At 37.9% G+C, this 22,695-nt stretch overlaps 2 protein-coding genes across 3 annotated transcripts in view; both read left to right on the forward strand.

Annotated features, from left to right (window-relative positions):
• The window catches only part of LOC124275358 (heparan sulfate glucosamine 3-O-sulfotransferase 1-like), a 251,228-nt gene that overhangs the window by 52,355 nt on the left and 176,178 nt on the right, over positions 1-22,695 (forward strand). The window lies entirely within an intron of this gene.
• LOC124275357 (heparan sulfate glucosamine 3-O-sulfotransferase 5-like) overlaps positions 2,199-22,695 on the forward strand; it is a 186,472-nt gene continuing 165,975 nt past the window's right edge. Inside the window, exon 1 of the mRNA XM_046710874.1 lies at positions 2,199-2,222. The gene's annotated coding sequence lies outside the window, so the exon portion shown is untranslated. The remainder of the gene's footprint in view (positions 2,223-22,695) is intronic.

Consider the following 22,695-nt stretch of genomic DNA (forward strand, 5'->3'; position numbering starts at 1 on the left):
GAAATCTGTTGATAAAATAACTTTACTGGACTTAAGTAGTTGTGATGGTGTGTTGTGATATATGTTTTGGTAGGCAGTAGTCTGTCTATACTAATATCTCCAGAGTTCGGTTTGTCAATTACCAGATGGAGTTGGATGACATGGGGCTGGATGCATGTTGATGAAATCAAATGGATGTAATTGTAAATTTTCAAAAGTTCCCTAGAAGCTTTGAGAAATGTAATGCTTGAGAAACACTGAGCCGCACATGACAATTTGAGGGGCAATTTAAAACTGATTTCAGTTGAACAATGAAAAACGAAAAAAGCCTTCGACAACGAAACAACAAAATCAAAACAATTACAGAACTAGAAACCTCCAGAAGAATGGTAATGATGAAAAATGTCCATTGTTTGTTTCCTGATTAATGTCCCTTCCAGCAGATTTCACATACATCAGATTTGCTGGTTAGTTGTGTTATTCCAATTCCTTGAGGAACAGCAAGACTGGACGCCTTTCTCAGCAGTAATGTTTGCGATTCTGCAGAACACTCTTCAAAAATGATTTCCTTAAAATGTTGTGAATTTTGTACTTTATTTAAGGTATTTGTGACACATGCAGGAACACAATATGAGTCCTTGAAAGTTTATTTTGAGCAAGTAAAAGCATGGTTAGTTTGTTGTAGATTATGCTGACTAAGCATGAGGGAGATCGCGACTTACTGCCATGTGTTCTCCATGTGATAAGTGCAGTGACATTTTACAATCGGAAGTTGACACTGGCTTTTTTTCTCGTGCTTTTGGAACACTCATTTTGTTCCTGTTTTTCACGTGTTTGGTAATGGGGTGTGGATCTTATTTGATTATTTTGCTCCAAGGGAAATTGTCATGTGTTTAGGAACTAATGAATGAAATTTGTATAATTGTCTGGGGTTGTGTTCCTTCACTTATTTGGTGCCATGTCTCAGGAAGGACTTTGTTGTGTACGAACCATAATTTGAAGAAATTACAAAAAGTATCAGTTGCAGACTGTAGATTGACATATTTTTTTCCAGCCTAAAGGCAAAGCCGGCGTATGATTGATATATGCTGCTGTCATGCAGCAAAGAAACAATGTGGATGTCTCGAAGGAAGTGGATTTGATTAGAGATGGTAGACAAGCAGAAATGTGAACTTTGGTACATTCTCAATCTTTGAATTTTTTAAAGGGATGGGATTTTGGTAGGATTTTGGTTTGAGGTAATTACTTTTTTTACTATTTTGGAGCTTGATTTTTTTTCAAGCATGTGCTCAATTTAATATTTTTTTATTTGACAGAAATACATTCTTGCTGTATTATGATACATATCAAGAAAAGGGCAAATGGTTTTTGTGCCCACCCATCCCCCTCTGTATTTTAAGGACATTTTGTACACTCGTCCCAACAGACCTATGACCTTGAACCAAACAGATGTCCTCTGTATTTTAAGGACATTTTGTACATTCGTCCCAACAGACCTGTGACCTGGAACCAAACAGATGCCCTCTGTATTTTAAGGACATTTTGTACACTTGTCCTAACAGACCTATGACCTTGAACCAAACATACACCTTGTGTATTTTAAGGTTAGTTTTCCCCTTTTCCCACCACACATATGACCTTGAACCAAACATACATATTTCTCCTGGTTTATCATGGAGCTTCCATTGAAATGAGCAATATTTGCCTGTGTCAATATAGTCTGTGTAATAATTAATCCTCATGTGTTGAATTGAAAAACACTGCGCTGACCTTTGTCATTAATTACGATGAATTTTGTCATTAGTTGTAACAATACAACTAATTATTGCTATTTTGGGACCAAAATACCATTGGCATGTGCCAACAGCACAGTTGGATGTTGAATGATGAAGAGAAACACATTGGTAAGAACTTTGCAGTTGAACTTTATGAGTAGTTAAGTAGAAGTATTCCCAAGTTATGATCTGGTGTGTAAAGATATAGTCATTATATCTGATATCACTTTCATCGCTATCGCAAGGGGTCTGTGATCTAATTGATATGCACACACACACACGCATACCTGCAGACAATCACGTATACACAGACTTTCCCACTCACAAGTGTCACTCACATCTGCACAAACGACACATTTGCGTATCAACGCACCCACTGACCAGATATATTTTTGATGCTGAATATACTGCTTCCCACAGACTACCTCCATGGTCTAGAGGATGTAGCATCTGTTGAAGGAGCATCAGGTCAGTTTTTTTATGCATGGTCATGTCATACCGAAAAAATATTTTAAAGATGGAACTTCTTGTTACCCAGCCTGGTCCTTATGCTTAATTTTATCTCACCTGTGATAAATCATGCAGGTGCTCCACTTCTTTGTTTTTTGATTTTATCCATTTGTTCAACTTGAACAAGTGATATGAGCCTTAATTTGTTCCGTGCACCCTATCAATCAGGACAGCCATAATGCAATAGATATAAATAGAGGTTTGTAAACAGTGAACCACTTAACTCAAATAAACTCATGACAGGAACATAGTGTTTCATTTGTTCCAAGGGGGATGAAAAATATGCACTACATTGATTACAGTGTTTTATCATGACACATTGTTTATTCTTAGTAAACTGCTATCCTGTGGGGTTTTGTTCTGGATTTATGATAGCTGTCTCAGAATATTCTGAATATTTGTTTAAGAGTTATGGTTAAGTGGCAATTATAGGTATTTATGCTATTGCTGAACAGGCCCATATTTTTAGTTGAAGGCATTGAAAATATTTGTACAATTTAAGAGGGTTTTCTTTCCCAAAGGAATTATTGTTTCAAAGATTATCAGGTGTTATTTAATGCTGCAGGCAGTTTCAGATTAAACATGACAAGGTGGGCAGACAGACAGACAGATATGGGCATCAGCAAATAAATACACCGGCAGAAAGAAGTAACACGGGCCTTAATTAGGAGAGAGACAGGCAGACATGTAGCTGCAGTATTTTTAGAGACAAAGACTTAAACCCCTCTCACTCACTCACTCACTCACTCACTCACTGCACCAAATGCGCCATATATTAACTTTTTGGGTGCCTCAGAAAAATTACAGTCCGTCACAGGCTCACTCATTCATTCATTCACTCTGCACAGAGGCAACCATGTTACCTATTTGGTGCTTCTAAAAACTACAGTATGAAACTCACTCACTCACTCACTCACTGCACCGAGTGAGCCACATATTGACTTTTTGGTGCCTCAGAAAAATTTGTCCGTCAGTGGCTGACTCATTGACTCACTCATTCTGCACAGAGGCAACCATGTTACCTATCTGGTGCTTCCAAAAACTGCAGTATGACACTCACTCACTCACTCAGCAAGGAGTACACCAAAGGTTACCTGAGACAAACTGCCTGGTGTTGTACTGGAGACAAAAACATCAACCTTCTCTTGCCTTTACAGACCTTGAAATGAATGATGAAGCTCATCGGCACTGACATGCATGCAAGAAGGAAGGAAAGGTGTCAAATTACAGTCGTATCTATGGAGGCATGCCATTGCAATACATTACAATTAACTGATAATGCTTACAAAAAAATGCAAATGATAGAGTACAACAAATTAATCCATATCTCAACCTTTTTTTAAAGCAAATTTTAAATTTATGAGAAAAACAGCTGAAGTTGAACCAGTGATAGGAAAATTAATGGCTTATAAAAAAATTGAATATTTATGCGTTGACAATTTGCCAAATTATGTTGGGCTTGATTACATGGTATGCTGCTCACCCATTATGTATATTGGAGGAACTGTTCACTGGTACGTTGCGGAGGGCATTGATGGACGAGGATGCTGGGACAGTGTTAATGGCCACTGAGGACTCAGGTGCTCAAGGAGGCTGCCATCTTGGGAAACTACAAGTCTAAAAGTGTTCCTCATCAGGAAAAAAGTCCAGATGTGGTCAAGAATATTTATGGGAAACAATTCCTCTGAATGTACATGGTTAGTCCGACGATCACATCAAAGGGAGGCTGGAAAATTGATGTTGTCTTTACGTCCTGGTTTGCTTGCTTTAGCCATGGAAGTGTTTGTGAACCGTAGACTTTACATATCGTTATTTTGGTTGGCTTTACTGGTCCATGAATTGTGATGTATGTTTATATTTTGGGTTTATAGCCTGGCTTGCTAACAATAAACTTACTTTTTATTTTGTGGTCTTTATCAGTGATTTGAAGCATGTCATTACTTGTCTATGAGGGAAGTTTAACATTAATTGTTTGATCAATCCGTGAAGATTAACCCTTGTCTTGTGATGTACAATTTTTGTACTGTCATGCCAAACCAATTTCATGTCCCTTATCATGAACACCCAGTGTCATCACTGATTTTCAGTGATCCAGTCAGAGGATTCACAACTTTTACACTGCCCTTTACTACGCTATGGATAGAATCTGTTTGGAAATAATTGATTGATTTAGTTAGTTAGTATGGGTTTTGTAAGTTAAGAAATAACTTTTATGTTCTTGATTCACGAGTCAATATATTTCAAGGAATACAGATGTTTTGGTTTTTTTGTTTAATCTGAGAAGATCGGGGTTAGAATAGGTCTTCAGCAATGCATGCTTGTCGGAAGAGGCAGCTAACAGGATCGGGGGGTTAGGCTCGTTGACCCGGTTGACACGTCATTGTATACCAGTGGCGTAGAACGATGCTCATGTTGTTGATCACTGGATTGTCTGGTCCAGACTTCGTTACCTACAGAGTGCAGTGTTAAACAAGAAACAAACAACTTATTTAATTATTAGAAATTTGCACTATAGTAATAGTCTGCTTATATGGCGCTCATATCTAGGCACATTGCCTGTTCACGGCGCTACGTATATTACTATCCCCGGTCGTAGGACACTATTGTACAATACAAATGAAAATGCAAGAATTAAATGTCCAGGTATCTTGGGATCAGACAACAAACTAATAACGTATCAATGATACAGAATAATCGAATCTGACTATCTGGGAAACAGAATTACAAGCTTAATTAAATCTTAATTCATTGTATGTTAAGAAACAAGGGTTACCTCCCAAACCACGCACATTTCTACGTCAGAAAGAATAATGAGAATACTAGTACTTGTTTATTTTGCTGTAAAGTGTAAAAAAATGAAGGATGTATTTTCTTATTTTAAACTATTTCCCATCATGTTCAGTGCTGATATACCTGTTCATCAACCAATGATTCAGCTGTAATAATGAAATGATTGTTTCCTATTTCTGTCCTTCTTAATGCAGTGAAGTTGATGTCATCTTGAAAGAATCATTGGTATCACTTGCCATGATATCATAACTCATTCACATGTTTAATTTAGCGTCCTTGTATATGTAATGGGACTACTGAAGCTTTTTTCTGGAATTTCTTGGTGTGTCCGATCATGGACTGAGATTACTTCCGCAGGTGGTGGGAGGGTGTGGTTCCTAATAAATAGGCAGTCTAGGGAGCTATTCATAGTCATCGTAAGTGTTCTATAGATTATAAAGTCGTAAGTGTTCTATAGATTATAAAGTCGTAAGTGTTCTATACATTATAAAGTCGTAAGTGTTCTATACATTATGAAGTCATAAGTGTTCTATTCATTATAAAGTCGTAAGTGTTCTATACATTATGAAGTCGTAAGTGTTCTATACATTATAAAGTCGTAAGTGTTCTATACATTATAAAGTCTTAAAACAGTCGTAGCGCTGTGATGACTTTGTGTGGCAGTAGTCAGGATGCTGGAGTCTGCTTGATGTCACTCCTCTATTGTTTATGATCTTATTAAAAATCAGCAACTTTCAACTCGTCCAAGGATGATTGTTGGTCTGTCGAAACCATACCCATGCTCGTTTCTTGAAAATGAGTCTTTTGGGCTGTCATTGCAAATTGCACCACTAAATGAAATACTGTTAATGACAACATTACGCCCAGTTCACTCGTGACTTGAGGTGATGTGATTGAAGGAGTTACCCACAATATGTTTTAATGCAGTGAGTGTATTGGTAGGAGTTTACGCTTCTTCTGCAGGGAGCGACATCCACACATATTAAACCAATATGGGGAATCAAGTGTTTGGTGTTATGATGGAATGCGCTTGCTAACCCCTAGTCTACTCTGGGCTTGAACGGGTTATATGAAACTTGCACCAGTGCAACCTATTAACGACAGATGCAACCTAATATTTATGTCCACATTCACCAAGTGCATGTCTAAAAATTTCAAATTGACTAACCCTTAATTATCCACAAAACTCTGATCTCTGAACACACTGAGCACCTGTAAACTTTATTAACTATCCGACATCACTTATCTCAGTTATGTGTAATTGGTCATGCATTTGGGGGCTTGACATCATCAAACTGTGTGTACTTCACAATTATGTACTGTGCAGTAGTTTTATCTACCACAAAAGTAGACAACTGTCTCAGGTTATGATATTAAATAATCCACATAATCATTATCAATTACATGATGGTTGCTATAGATGAAACTCTGACGATATATTTCAATGCATCTACATTTCAGTTTTGATAGTTTTATAGGATCAGTGTGCACCCTCATGTGCAGCTAGGCTTTGATATCTTCAGGCATCTGGTGCAAGATGAGTTAGGAGATAAACATACTGTGTTGGAAAATCAGAGGTATATAACGAAATTATAATAGCTCTAAATGTGATTTAAAACCGAACGCATTGGAAAATCAGAGGTATATAACGTGATTATATACCTCTGAATGACTTTAATTAACCAATCACAATCCAGTATTTACTGAAGTCATGTCAGAAGGAAGTTTATTACATTGAACCCTGCTGCTGTTAACCTCCATCAAATTCAGGTAATATTCGTGTTTGCTCTTTGAAAAACTGTACAAAATTATGACAATTTTATGTAAACAATATCTTACTTATGACCTAATGTCTACATGAAACTGTAGCAGGGCACAAAGATGTCTGAGAAATTTCTGATGATAACTGTGATGTACATTTTCCATTTTCAGGACTGAAAAGCACATTGCTTTTCTTGACTTGGGTATTCTGGGTTATTAAAGGCCAACTTTTTTCGGGTCGTTCAGGCAGCTTAAGGGGATCGGGGATTAGGTTTGGTGGATTTGGTGTCTGTAAGATGTTGATGGTACTGCCCTGGCAATTTCAATCACTGGCTTGTCTGGTCCAGACTTATTTACAGGCTGCGTCACAGAGATGGAATGTTGTATAGTCCAGCATCCTTGATGAACAAACTTGTTGACAGTAGAATGTGTTTGTGTTGAGTTACTTATGAGTACATTTTCATGTGATGAGGATTAAGTAGACACTTGCACACTTTTAGATGATATATTTAGATAACCCTTCAGCCAAGTGCAAATTTCATTTTATTAGTTTGTCTACATATTTTTATAAGTATTTATGCATGTGTGTAGAAAAAAGGTTTTCAAGGACCAGGAGTGGAAATAACCCATTGCCCAACGCCCCAGTCCAGTGTTTCTTTCTGTCGGGCAAGCAATTTTGTATATCACACTGTACCGGTGTCCAGTTGACTTTCCAATGTTAATTATGTTGTTTATTTAAAAAATCAACAAGAAAATCAACCAGTATAGTGGAAAAATAATCAGGGCAAGTGATTTTACATGTGCCACTGTACCGGAGTACACTAGCAATTTTAAAGTTATTTCCACCCCTGAGGACCAGTATGAACTTCAACTTTCTTAACATCCACAAAGTTTTTTTTATCATTTTCTAATAGAATTTATTCAATTTGAGACTTGCTTTTACTTTTTTCAACAGGACAAGAATTTGCAATATAGAGGTTTGTGTTCAGTGAAGATACATTTTTTATACTGTTACCTGAGTTCACAACAAGAACCAACGTTCTACAGTCTCCGTACTCTGTGAAATAGTTTTTGTGTAAATGAATTGGTCTAGACATTTTGAAAAAATGAATTGTAAACAGAGAATTAAATTTGTGCGACCCAGCTGGTGCTCTGGGGCCAATAGGACTGATACTGTGTGTGTATAAGAACTTTCTTACATCATGTCAGAAAATCCAAAAACATTTTCAAATTGCTGCTGTACAGTAACAAGCATGTAAAAGTTGAATGTTAATATTTGTTAGCTTCCTGCTTAAGCAGCACTTGGAATTAAACAGAACTTGGAAAACAACTGCAGATGTTGGATTTGAAGAGTGAACCGAAAATAGTTTACAGTCAACAGCGTTGAAGTAGAAGCATTGAAAAAGAATATTATCAAAAAGTGTGTCTCCACTTATCTAAGCACTGAAGTGAAAACACACATCATGTATCATTCAAGATGTGAATTATTTCCCTAGGCGCCTGATTTTTTGTCTTGTGGTAGAGTGGAAGTGATAGTGGTGGACAGATACTTGAAGTAAGGGCAACTTGGTACAGGAGGTTTCATTAAGGTTGTCTCCCTTCAATGAATGAATTATTTTAAATTCCAGTTTTTACCACTTTCAGTCTGCTTGAGTCCTCCAGTTTTTAAGTTGAAATTATTGTTGAAAGATTATGATTTATCATTGATTCATAGTGATCTGCTCACATTTCCCAGCAATTATTAATGTTCTATTATTGTGTTTTTGTTGTGTTTCTTTAAAGCAAACTTATGTTTCATTAATAAAGGGATGAATAAATTCGCCTTGAAAAAGCGCAGAATGTTTGAATGCAAGGAGACATCTCTCTATTTAAGAAAATATGAGCTTTGACCAAAAAAAAAAAAAAGATTTGAAAAAATAATGTTTTCCCAAATTTGTTTGTCATGAATACTTAGACTGGAATCTAAGATAAATCCTTGTTTAGTTTAATCAGTCTGTTACATGTGAACATACATGTTGGTGGCAGATGGTTTGTTTACACTGAATCTGGCAGTTTATCTTCAACAGAAATGATAGAAAAAAACTTGGCGTATGAAGATGTCTCACAGAAGAAGGTCACTATAAATGGACTTATTACTCATCAACAAACTTCATCAGACTTGTACATGAACTTAAGTCAAGAAAAGTACTTCAACTTCTCTGACTGTGAATTTGATAAGAAATTTCTAATCCAGATCATCAACAATTTATATAAGCTCACCATCAGGCCAACTGTGATGGACAAATTGTTGTATGAAGAATTGATGGGGTATTGTCTGTAGAATCACCTTCAGGTTCAAATGTGTATTTTGGCATTTACCCATGTCGTAACTTGATTGATCATGTTGTCCAGGCTGATGTACACAGACATCTTGATGTTTACTCTCATCCAAAAATATTTGAAAATAGATGGATCCTGCAAAGATTCCCAGCATGATTTGACACCTGAAATTCATCGTTTGAACCCTGGACACAAAAACTGTAGATGTGTTTTTGGCACTGATTGCTGTTTGTCGAAAAGGCTAACTGTAATAACAAGTTTTATTGACAGAGAAGAAATGATGTTTTCACGTACTAACAATGTTCTATTTTGGGTCATGTGATGCCTGACCTCGGGGGAATGGTGTTGGCAGTAGGTTAGGAAGGTCTATTAACCCTTGTCTTGTGATGTACAATTTTTGTACTGTCAGGCCAAACCAATTTCATGTCCCTTATCATAAACTCCAGGTGTCATGACTGATTTTCAGTGATCCAGTCATAGGATTCACAACTTTACTACTTTACACTGCCCTTTACTATTAATAGAAAATCTGTATCGAAATTTATTTAATTGATTTAGTTAGTTAGTATGGGTTTTGTAAGTTAAGAAAAAAAGTTTATGTTCTTTATTCATGAGTCAAGGTATTTCAAAGAATACAGATGTAATTTAGAGTAAATTTAGTAAAGATGGAAAATATTTATTAGGTTTGGAATATTTGTAGTTATAGGTTTCAGTATAGAAACAGATATGTTGTTTTTGTTTAGTCATGCAGGAAGTAGTGACTTTGTTGATTGTTTAACTAGACAATTTGAACAGGGCTCATGATATCAATTATCACCAACTGGTTTGTATGGCCGGGGCTCGGTTGTTTACCATCTGACATGATTTACAGTATATAGATGGTTGCTGATAGTGGCATAAAACAACAGCCATTCAGTCACACATTCAGCTACACATCCGGCACTAGACATGCCTTGCATCTTTGTGGCCATGTAATTAGTATGGCTGATGATGTATCTACCCACCCAGTCGTCCAACAGGATTACAAATAGACTTCGTCAGACAGGGAGAGTAGAAATTAATTTTTTCTCGGATCACAATTCCCAGACACAAGACACTTGAGTCAGTCTGCGTGTACTGGAAACCTCCCATAATACACTGAGGCTTCTAATGCAGCTTTTAAAGTTGAAAGCCAATCTCTTCCGTCTGATGTCTACATATCGCATTGTGTAATTGAATTCAGTGAAGTTCGGTGTCCTCCTAACTTTCCATTTAATCAAATGGCCAAATTACCCGTTCAATCAAGAGCACGAAAACCATACAAAATACATCAGCAAGTTTCATCTTTTCAGCAGAGTTGGCTCTAAATCAAACTAATTTTCCACTTCTCTTCACTGTCTGTCAGTATATTTCCTCCACAAACCCATACATGTACATCATTCCCTTTGTGCCGTTCATGCTCCATTTAGTTGGCAATGACAGGGGTTGCAACACCTCAACAAGGCAACAAGTACCTCGATGGGTTACCTTCAAATGTGACAGTGTGTTCGTTGTGGGGCTACCAATTGCAGCTCTTCATAATGAAGGTACCCTTTAGCTTGTCATTGTGATCGGCGGTACTGACGGGTCCGCTCTCAATGATATAATGGCTTTACTGTTATGATGAGGTGCTACTCTGGCACTTCTGACACCGACACTTCTGGCTGGAGTAGACATTGACCGACAGCTACATATGTTCAATGGCTTACAGAAGACGAAGCATTTGGAGGGAAATTTGCTGTTATTTGTTTTGTATGCTTACAATTACTAAATCTGAACTACATTATCAACAACTTCCTTAGTGGAGGGGATAGAACGTTTTTTGTGAGCGGAATTACGGGGGTTCGATCCCCTGGGACATGTCACACCAAAAATCCTTAAAAGATGTTCCACTGGTGCTTGGCATTAAAGGGGATAGAATGAGTGTTGGTTTCAGTCAGTATATTATATCTGCATAAGGTATCCATGTTTTTGCTGTGGCATGGTGTCTCAGTGAGCTTGTTCTATAAAACCCAGACTAGTACAAGGAGTGAGTGAGTTTTGTTCTTCGCAATAAACCAGCAATATCACGACTTCAAATGGGCTTCACACATTGTACCCATGTGGGGAATCGAACCCTGGTCTGCGGCATGACAGGCAAACGCTTTAACCACTAGGCTACCCCACCACCCCCTGACTAATACAAGCAACTACAGTACACACATGCATGTCATTATATGAGTAAAATATACTTGAACATGATGTTAAGCCTCACCTCACCCTAACGTCATTATCAAGCTTATTCTTACAGAGGTTTCTAAAACAAGCACAAATATTACACCAAGAAATAATATGATTAATGTCACCTATGACCACAGTGACATCCCTGATGGATCTCTTGTTGTAGGTTTTGTCTTGATGTGTTTATTTGTTTGTGTTAGCATCATATAGATGCCTCTCAAGATGCAGACTTTTACAACTCGTGTTATTCTGTCTTTCATCCCACATTAAGCAGACATACCTTACTATAACTGATATTCTCGGCCGTGGAACACCCAGCTCGTAAAGCTTGTTAGCTTTACACTTCTTGCTCATCTTCAGCAGATACTTAGCATAACATTGTCATATTTTGTCCAGGTTCTGAATGTGCTAGTTAGCATGTGTTGCTACCGAGGCTCACTTTTACCTGTCAGGCAGCAGTCTCGTTGTGTCAGTGAGTGAGTGAGTTTAGTTTCATGCCGCTTTTAACAATATTCCAGCAACATGACGACGGGGGACACCAGAAATGGGCTTCACACATTGTACCCATGTGGGGAATTGAAGCCGGGCCTTCGGAGAGACGAGCGAACGCTTTAACCACTAGGCTACCCCACCGCCCCCAGTGTGTCAGACTTACCTAATCATTCTACACTTGAGTAGGACTCTTATTGAATATATTCTCTAAGGTCTGCCGTTGACAGACTATCTACATCCAGCTAGAGTTCATAATAGCTAAGGTATCCATGCAATGAGAAAATACTTTTAACATTTTGTTACAGTAATATTTTCGTATGAGTGACTAACCTATTATTCAGCTCTGTTGCACTTTTTGTGTGACTGACTTACTAATAACAGAACAACTCATCTCATACAGTTCCTTCATTAGAACATATTCAACCTGTCCTGGTTCGTTCAGTTTCGTTTCCCCTTTATACTGATTATTAAAAGTCAATTCTTCCCCAAACCTTAATGAAAGTATGTTCATTTCAGAGACATGATGTTATTCTTGTGAAATTAATATTTTGGAAATGTTTTCCAACCAGATTTTTACTACTTGCCTTGAAGTAGCTTGAGTATTAAAAGACTGGCATAACATATAAAATGTCTCTTTTAGGGAAGTAGTATTATATCTGTGGGATCAAAGCAAATTTTTATGAATAAAAATTGCAAACTGCAGTGTTATCAGGATTGCATAGTGTAGGACTTAAGTAGTTTCCCAGAATATTCCATATTAATTCAGTGAAGCTCAAGTAATGATGTTGTTTAGAACTGGAACGTGACTTGTGCATCAGTGAATAATGAGATATATGTACCGTGAGTATATTTTCAAGTTTAAGTGATGTTTTTTTTTCTAGGTTATCAAGTGAGATGTGTTTTTGGGGAAATTAATCTATCAAATCCATGAATATTTTGGTAAACCAATTCCATGTCTAAATGTGATGGCACTGTGTAATGCTACATTATTGCAGAGCTGTCTGCATTGCATCTGCAAACAATACATTGTATTGTATTTTTACTGACTTTTTACTGTTAAATAACGGAAATACAGACAGCCTGTCTGCAACAGAGTCAAGTCTCGCTTACTCCCGTATCAGTGCGAGGATGATTTAATGACCTCCTGCACAAAAATTGCTGATACCTTCTTGTTGAATAAATATTAGCTTTATCAGACTGAGTGATATTTCGGTTTGCGTATATGTGCAGGGAATAGATCCTGCTTATAAAACCAGTGAGATCGCCTTACAGTTGACAAAATGATGTATTTCAGTGCAATGCTCAAGTATTGTGAATGCTTTTCATCAATTATTTAACAGGTGGAATGCATATTGAACAACTTATTGTGTGCGTATTTGTGCTTATCCTGTCCTTCCATTCAAAGTTACTTCAAATATTTACCAAGGCATGAATACCACAGTGTTGAAGAGTGTTATTTTGGGTTCTTTCTCGTATCCCCACCACAGTGATGAGTTTCCTTGATCATCACGATAGAGGCAGTCTGATTGAGATTTGAGAAGTTGGTCGAAGTCAAACAGAGTTTATCGGTGGAAACTGGAAATGCAGGACGTGGAAACTACCTGTTTTGAAGAAGGTCACTGTTTACTGTGTGATTGACTTACAGGGGTGGGTGACATGCTCTGGCAGGACTGTTTATCCAATCTGGGTGTAGTCTGTCTTGAATTGCCGTGGGTGAAGACTGTGGAGGGCTTTCACTCAAAACCTTTCTCCCACCCTGCTCGGTTTGTGTTTGATTGAGGGGAAAGGTCAGATCTGGAGATTAAACTAAACCCAAGTTTGAGACATTAAATCCTGATGAAATAAATTCGAGAAGAATCTCAAGGAGGGAGAAAAAGAATCCAATGAGGCCGGCTTTGGCGTACATTAGCTTCAGACTTTACCATTGTCATGTAGTTATCAACAAGCATGTTGGGTTAATATTTCCTTGAGGAAAATGTTTATAGAGGGAACATATGTGTGGATATGTTACATCGCTGATGGGGATGGTAAAGTGTGGGGAAATGTCAGTGTCTCTACATGAATATGACCCTTGACAAACATACAGGGCTATTGATTAACCGTGGGAAAAACTGGTCTGTGTTGGTGTTCCTGGTTCAGGTTGTGACGTTGGTCATGTTTTACTGTTTTACTTTTAAACATTTGTGATAAACTGTTATTGTGTGTGTTGGATCTAATGCCCTGTTTCTTTGCCTCAGACCCATGAAGATCCAGGTTAAAATTGGTCTTCAGTAACCCATGGTTGTCGTAAGAGGCGACTTAATGGGATCGGGTGGTCTGGCTCGCTGACTTGGTTGACATGTGTCATCGTATCCCAGTTGCGTAGATTGATGCTCATGCTGTTGATCACTGGATTGTCTGGTCCAGACTTTATTATTTACAGACCACCGCCATATAGCTGGAATATTGCTGAGTGGAGCATATAACTAAACTCACTGACTCATTTATTTTGCCTGAAATCTTCTCTGTATCAACTGAAATGTGTTTCTCACTTCCCAGACAGTATTGGTATTCATAGATTTAGCCATTTATCATATGGCTGGGGGCATCATAAGCTGAGCCAGTGGTTGAAGTTGAGACGTCTCATATCCAGAGTTGTCTCCCTTACCATTTCTTGTTTGGTGCTTGGTTGTCTGTTCTCAATGGGTTTTTTTGTGTGTCACCTAAGACACTCCTCAAACACTGTGAGAAAGTCTGGGCTGGAACTGATCTTCAGCATCTCATGCTTGTCATGAGTAAACAATACTGTAAGAGCAGATTAACATGACTGGTTGGTAAGGCTTGCCGACGTCGTTAATGCATGTCATGATTTCTCAGTGGCATGTAATTGATGCTCATGATATCTGTCTCTGGGTTGTGTGAGCCAGGTTTGATTATTGACTTAAGTCATTACTTAATATTGCTGAGAGCGACATGACACAACACACAAACAGAACTGCCGGAACTAATGTCTAGTCTTCTAGACTTGCATGAGCTTCTTGGATATATTTGTTCCAGGTTCTGTATGACAGACTAAGATCTGCCCAATCGGGGATTGTATGTTATATGTATGTATTCAGTATGTATCTTGCATCAACAGAATTATATTTCCCATAGCTTCACATGGATGTATGACAATCGTATCATTAAGCCTGGTTTGTATCATGGCCCCTGGATATGCAGAGTTACACTTTCTGTACTTTAAAGTTATAAATATAAATGTCATTGCATTAATATTTTAAAATTACATACTAACCAGAAGAAAGATGCTGCACAACATGCTCTTCTTTGAATAATACAGGCGTTATTTTCCTGTTGACAGATTGTTTCTGCTGAATGTGATGTATGTGCACTTCCTTACTTTAGATGACAAATACAGGTCAGCGACAGACCTTGGTGTCCATGTTCAACTTGTTTATCATCAGCCAAGTTCTTGAGACATTGATTATGAATCAGGGTGTCTTCTTTATCAAATTGAATCAGCTAATAGGTCTGTGTAAACTTGCAGACAATGATGGATTTCCCGTCATCTATAACGTAGCCCACAGATAGGCTCTAGCGGTGCAGTTCAATTTCCTCCCTACTCTCTGTGTAGGTCAGGAAGGAAATAATTGCAGGGAGTTACATAATGGACCCTTCAGCTCTTTCTTCATAGGGGGCGGTGGGGTAGTCTAGTGGTTAAAGCGTTGGCTCGTCAGGCCGAAGACCCGGGTTCGAATCCCCACATGGGTACAATGTGTGAAGCCTATTTCTGGTGTTCCCCCGACGTGATGTAGCTGTAATATTGCTAAAAGCGGCGTAAAACCAAACTCAGTCAGTCAGTCTTTCTTCATAGGCATTACAGGATATGGCCAAGTGGTTCATGGCTAGCTTTTAACGGAAAGTCTGGTTTGACTCCAAGATGTTTTGGTAGACCCACAATTAGTCTCTGAAAGTATATAATTTGGGTGGGACATGTGAGATGCAGAGCCTGTGAAAATTCTAGACTGGCTTCATTTACGTCTGTATCATTAAGAGCGGGGAAAAAAGGGAAAAGGTGGTCCAATAGCAGGAAGACATATTATGCATGTAGGTCCAGTAGGAAGTGTTCTCCTTTCACTTTCAAGCATCTTTTGTTCAGTTAATGGTATTTGCTCTTCTCTGAGAAATGTTTGTTGATATGCTCAACAGTATTTAGGCATACAAGGATCGGTGGGGTAGCCTGGTGGTTAAAGCAGATGCTCGTCACAACGAACACCCGGGTTCAATTCCCCTCATGGGTACAATGTGTGAAGCCCATTTCTGGTGTGCCCCCGTGATACTGCTGGAATATTGCTAAAAGCGACGTGAAACTAAAACTCACTCACTCACTTTCCAATTGTTCACGTTCTTTCCTATTTTGAAGAAGTGAAAACTCACTTTTACGGATGAGCCTGATGTGTAACAGTTGTGCAAACAAATAAAGTGTTAACAAAAAGCAACAATTTAAACCCCTTTGTATGTTTATAAGAAATTTCTGCTAAAAGTTGTATGATCTGGTTACATCTTGTCCAAGTGTTTGTGACACTGTGAGTGTATGCTATGCCAGTTACATCTTGTCCAAGTGTTTATGACACTATGAGTGTATGCTATGCATGTTACATCTGACCTCTTTCTAAGAGGCATTGTGTATTCAGCAGCAGTAAAGTTTCACACATTATTGCAAGTTGAGCCTTTTTGTGTGTTTATTGAAGAATTCTTCTGATATTTGTACTCGTTTTTTCTTTCAAAGTTAAAAATTGTTTGAATCATGTTGCAATATATGTCAGTTAATATGTCATATCTGCAATCTTGTAAAAGTGATCTCACCTTCAATGCATATAGTATCAACATCTAACGTTGCAGCTTTCCGAAAACATTTGGCGGACTGTCCCTTCAAAAATATAGAAAAGTGTTATCTGAAAAAATACAATGCCTGGCTTATTTCTGTTTGTCAATTTTAGAACTGTGACATACCTTGGCGACATTACTGGCAGACTGGAATGCCATTAGTCTTCATGTGGGTGGTCTTGCAGATGAGGTAATTTGACAAGAGACTGCTTCAGTCCAGGCATAGTGGTGTAGACTGGTTGTAGTGCCATTGTCTATATTCGTGTGTAGTCAATCGGAAGATGATATACTCTTGCTCATGAATTGTGTCTGCAGATCGAGAAATAGTGCTGTAATCTTTCACTGCTCTGACTTTTTCCATTAACACAATTTTCATGGTAGGTGCATGGGGTAGGTTGTTTTGAGGAGATGGACATCAGAGCTGATTTGTTTGATGAAATGTGAAGAAAATATCCAGCATTGTGGAATTTGTGGGTCACATAAAGCAGAAAGCAATCTCACTGTTGTAACTGCATACCTGGATGTGTGGAAAGACCACAGATAGGCAATTTCCTATGATTTCTCAGCAAATTGATGTGCTCTGTGACTGTGGTGATTACAGAGCTGTTGGTCACTTTTCCTGCAATAAGCAAAGTCAGAAGTTGTCATTGGTAAAAGTGAAATACTGGTAGAAAGCTTGTACTTGTCTTTATCTTGTCTATGTCTTTAAGTTCGTGTGCAAGTTACATTGACGGTTAAACAATGAAGACAACTAAGTATGGTTACCAATATTGTGTCATAAGTGAATATCTCGTTACTTTCCCTAGACTAACACCATATATCTGAAATGTACATATTTTATAGAAAAATCGGTTCATAAATAACAATCCTAAAAATTAATGAAAAGGAGTCAAGAGACTGTGTTCGTTTTCAGCCTGAAACTGTGGTAATCTAGACTTGCTACATATTCTAGACTTGCATGGGCTGCATTGGATATATTTGTTTCAGAGTCTAAATGTTCACAGTCCCTTGACCTTGTAATGAAGCTTACATAGGAACATTTTCCCGACTGTAATTAATCCACCTACTGGAGGGATACCTTAATATAATTAGACAAGGAACATGTAACAGTACACAAACCATCATTTCACATGTAATGAGTGACATTTTTTCACAGCCCTTGCTATTACTGTGTGTAAGAACGGCATTGCTTGTAGAATACACTTATCCACCCCAAACTACCACAAATGGCATTCATTACGACTGTATGCTGTAGTTTATAAAAAACAGTCAAGCTGTCTATGTAGATCCATTCCAGTAAATTATCAGGCTGACTTCAGTCTGGCTGACTCTCCCAGTCTGTTTTCACTGCTCTGTTGTAAGCCCTGATATGAGGGAGCTGTCAAGATGTAATTATGTTCATGATGAGATTTGCCTTCCGAGTCTAATTTTCTGTTTATTTGAAGTCTCCATGAGACTTATACAAGATTTGAAATGCCCCTGTCACAGATGGTATTAGACTTGCATTAGGCTCTATTTAACTTTTTTCATAAAAACACCACACATTTAAACTTTTAAAAAGTTATGGACTTTTTAAAACTTTGTAAACATAATTTCCTTATGCTGCCCCTGTAAAAGGCTGATGCATTGAACTGTTGGCTGGGCGACATGTTTCTAGCTACAGTGATAACATAAGCAGACATGTGGTTTTCCTTTAGAGAAGCCTTGGAGCAAGTTTTTGATGGTAGTAATTAGTTGAGATGTGTCCCACATGGAGGAAATAGCTGATATTTGGTCTTGTTTATTTTCTGTGTTTTGCTTCTTGTGTACCTTTCCTTTGTCAAGCTTCAGCGAACAGATTACCATGCTTGTTTGTATTTTCTATGATAATACATACACTAAGATGGAGGTTCCTTGTTAATGGCCCTGCATGAATGTGTGGATATGTGTATTTACGTTCTTTGTTTCCTACAACTGTAGGCTTGGCGGTAACATCAAGGTACTGGAGTTGTATTCAAGGGATTATATGGACATTAATGATATATTTTCTATTAGAGGTGTTACGATACAGAAATTTCACAATACAATACGTTTTGCGATATCTTGGAACGATACGATTCGATTTGATGCATATCACGATATGCTATCTTTAGTTATTTTCTTTCAAAATGTATATTTTGGTAGCAAGTAACTGTAAATTTTGACATAACCGCCCATTTCTGGTGAAAATTAATAATTTTAAGGTCAACGATACATATCACGATAAGAAAAAAAAGTATCGATATATTTATCGTCGGATAAAGTATCATGATTATCTATACTACGATGTATCGTCACAGCTCTATTTTCTATTTTAATAGAAAGAAAAGAGTGAAAGGTGTATTGTATACAAACCCCTTTCGGAGCACAGGGTAAACATGGACATGGCTAGTTATAATGGAATGTTATAAACTCATTATAGATATAGAAACAGGCTGTCTGTCCGTCATGTTTAGTTTCCAAAGTAACTCATCAAACTTTCAGTGTTTTTTTTATATGTATGTCAGACGTGCACTGAACAGGTGCTCATAGTTATTCAACAGTTTTTATTTGAAAAAAAATTAATGTCTCCAAGGCAACAGGTTGTACGTGATGAATGCCTCTGTAGCGTAACTAATGAATATCTCTATAATATTTCTCCATGGCTTCATCAGGCGTGAACTCAGGTGATGCCTTTCGTTATTTGGGTTTTTTAAAAGTTTGTTTTATGGAAATATTTCATGGGCAGTAGAGTTTGAACTTGGGTTTGGATGAGGGTTTCTTTATGCAAGGCTTAACTTAAACTGTTCCATGTGTCCTATATGTAAACACTTCAGATATCATACAACATGGCTTGGTGGCCATGCTGGGTGATTGTATGACAGAATAGGGCGTTGCTCATGATGCAATGTTGTATATACAGTGAGGGCAAAAACAAGTATAAATAAAGCAAGTCAGCAATTCTGATATTTATTTTCCTATTGTGTTAAAGAGTTATAATTTAGAGTATTTGTAACAATGAAACATTAAAGGGATTGAAAAGTACAATTATTAATTCATGTCACTGAAAGTATGTTTAAAATACTGGGAATCATTAGGTATAGCTCACTCACTCACTCACTCAAACCTAACACACAAACACACCACTCCTCCACCAGTCCACTCGCTCACTAAAGGGGCGATGGGGTAGCCTAGCGGTTCAAGTATTGGTTCTTCACTCCGAAGGCCCAGGTTCAATTTCCCACATGGGTACAATGTGTGAAGCCCCTTTCTGGTGTCTCCTGCCGTGATATAGCTGGAATATTGCTAAAAGCGGTGTAAAACTAAACTCACTCACTCACTGAAGTATTTATTAGAGTTTTCCGGAGGCTGACTAAGCAGCATGTAAAACTGACCGCCCATCTTCAGCCAAATGGCCAACAAGGAAGTCAGTAGTCTATGAATGTAAGGGCCATCATGGATTTGGTTATTCTGATTTAAATACTACTTGAAGTGATGACAATCAAGAGAGGTCAACTGGACATTGTCTCCTGGCAAATTGTCCGGGGAGGGTTCTTCAGTGACCTGGGTCACGTTATTGACCACTCATTGTTCGGGTTCAAGCCCGATTAATTACAGGCTGCTTTTGTTTGGCTGTAATATTCTTGACTTGGCACAGCTATCTTCTTCATTCCCAGTGCTTGTCTCGAGACCCCATTTAGAAGGTCACTATGTTGTCAAGTGTTGAGTGTCAATAGTACTTGTATTAGTTGCTGCTGGAAACAACTTTCTCACTTTGTCTGGCAATGGGAGAGTATGGCGTTTCCACCTTCATGAAACACGAAGGTGAAGCTGTTGTCATGTAGTAGGGGTGGGTATTGCAGAGAATTTTCATATTGCGATATATTGAGATGCGGAAGCATATATTGCGATATGTATTGCAATATATTGCAAGAATTATTTTTTTATCGAGTTAATGCTTGATTATAAAGCAAAAACACAACAAAATCACTATGATTGATTAACCTTTAATAAAAACTTTTAATCATGACAAAATAAAATGTAAGTAACATTTGGCACTAATGAAACAGGGAAAAGAACAATTAAAAAAACGGAAATATCCGAAGATTTCCGAGTGTTACGAAGTTTTCCGAATGCATGTCAAAATACCGTTTTTTGATCAGCATATCGCAATACGTATCGTTTTCATGTCTGAACCGGTAAATACTGGTAAACCGGTTATATTGCGCAGCCCTATCATGTAGGGTACTAAACAAATGTACCCTGGTCAAACACAGATACAGTATGTACCCTTGTTTACCTCTACATAGCACTGTAGTTGCACTTTAGGTCCATGGAGGCACTTGGGTAGGTTTCCTTGTCGGTAGATAGTGGTTAAAGTGTTTTCTTTACATGGTACAATGTGTGAAACCCATTTTCCCGGTGTCCCAGGTTGTAATATTGTTGGAATTTTGCTAAGAGCAGCATTAAACTTTACTCACTCACTCAGTAAGTCCATGCAAAACCATTTTGGGTTTTAGTTGTGTTGTAAAAGCTTGCATGTTGTAGGAATTGATGGTGACTGTGACCTTGAAATGAAATTGATCTAGATTCAAGAAGTGATGCAAGTTTGTAATCCACGGCCAACAGACTATCAAATCGGCTCTTTCGTTAGACAGGAACTGGTTTTGTGTATCTCCACCATTGCTATACTGGACAGTTCATTCATTTGGCCAGGGTAGAATTCTGAATTTTTAAGGACACCTACAATACATTTCTCTGTTTTAATCCTGAAAAATGTACATTAATGTATGGTTAAAAGCATCCGCTCGTCACGCTGAAGACCTGGGTTCGATTCCCCACATGGGTACAATGTGTGAAGCCCATTTCTGGTCTCTCCTGCCGTGATATTGCTGGAATATTGCTAAAAGCGGCGTAAAACTTGACTCACTCATTCAGTCCTATTGCTGGAATTTGATGACCTTATTGATTCAAGGGCAACACTGCACTCATGTTTTCAGGAAGTGATTATTGGTTCCCCTGTCATTGTATTGCTGGAATATATCCAGAAGCAGCATAAAAATCAACTCACTGACGATGACTGACCCCAACTTCAGCCTGATACAGGTCACTTTGTTATAGGTCACAGTGATACAGGTGGAATGTTTCTGGTTCTAACCCATCTTAATGTTCTCTCTTTAATGTCACAAACAGGAACCAGGGTAAGACCTTTAGTCTCATTTCAAGGATATTTTGGTAGACAAATGGGCTTTAATGAATTTGGATGTCACCTAATTCTTATTTCATGTTAGCAAGAATTAGAGATTAGCACTTACACTTGATATACATCCCTGCTCTGCTGTAGGAAGTAGGTAATGAAAGCTTAAGTGATTCAAATTCCAATGGTAATCTGGTCAGCCATGGCCTCACACAATATTGCCAGGCACCGAGTGCCAATACCATCCATATTGACTACTGCTTTATGGGAAATTTCCCAAGGAAACATCATAGAAGCCAGGTGGCGCTGTCAATAGTAGCTACTTGAAGGGATTTACAAATGACAAAGTATTTGTAACCCGTTTACTGTGGGTGGCATTATGGAAGGACCTTGTTTCACCATGTTTCCTTCCTTATTGACCTTTGGCTCTCGTGATTGTTAAAGGATGTGTTTTGATTTTTGGCTGAATGGTAAATGTGAAAATGTGGTTGTGGCTTTGCTTATGTTTTACAAGGGATTTTCTTCTGTGAAAAATGTGAATGAAGTCATGTCATGGAGCATAATGAAGATACATGTCTGTGTAAAATATGCATGTCCTTTAGAAGATGCAAATCAAATTGTGTGTTTTGAACATTCAGAGGCTATGTTGCAGGGATAAGTTGAATTTGCTTTGAAATATTGCATCTCTTATCCTTGTCAGGATCTGGTTGCTCATAAATTAGCTGAAGACTTGCTATCCAGAAGAAGATTTTCCTCTAGAAGACTAGATAT

The sequence above is a fragment of the Haliotis rubra genome, unplaced genomic scaffold (genome assembly GCF_003918875.1).
Source record: "Haliotis rubra isolate DU_JTF1 unplaced genomic scaffold, ASM391887v1 Scf2, whole genome shotgun sequence".
Lineage (NCBI taxonomy): Eukaryota > Metazoa > Mollusca > Gastropoda > Lepetellida > Haliotidae > Haliotis > Haliotis rubra.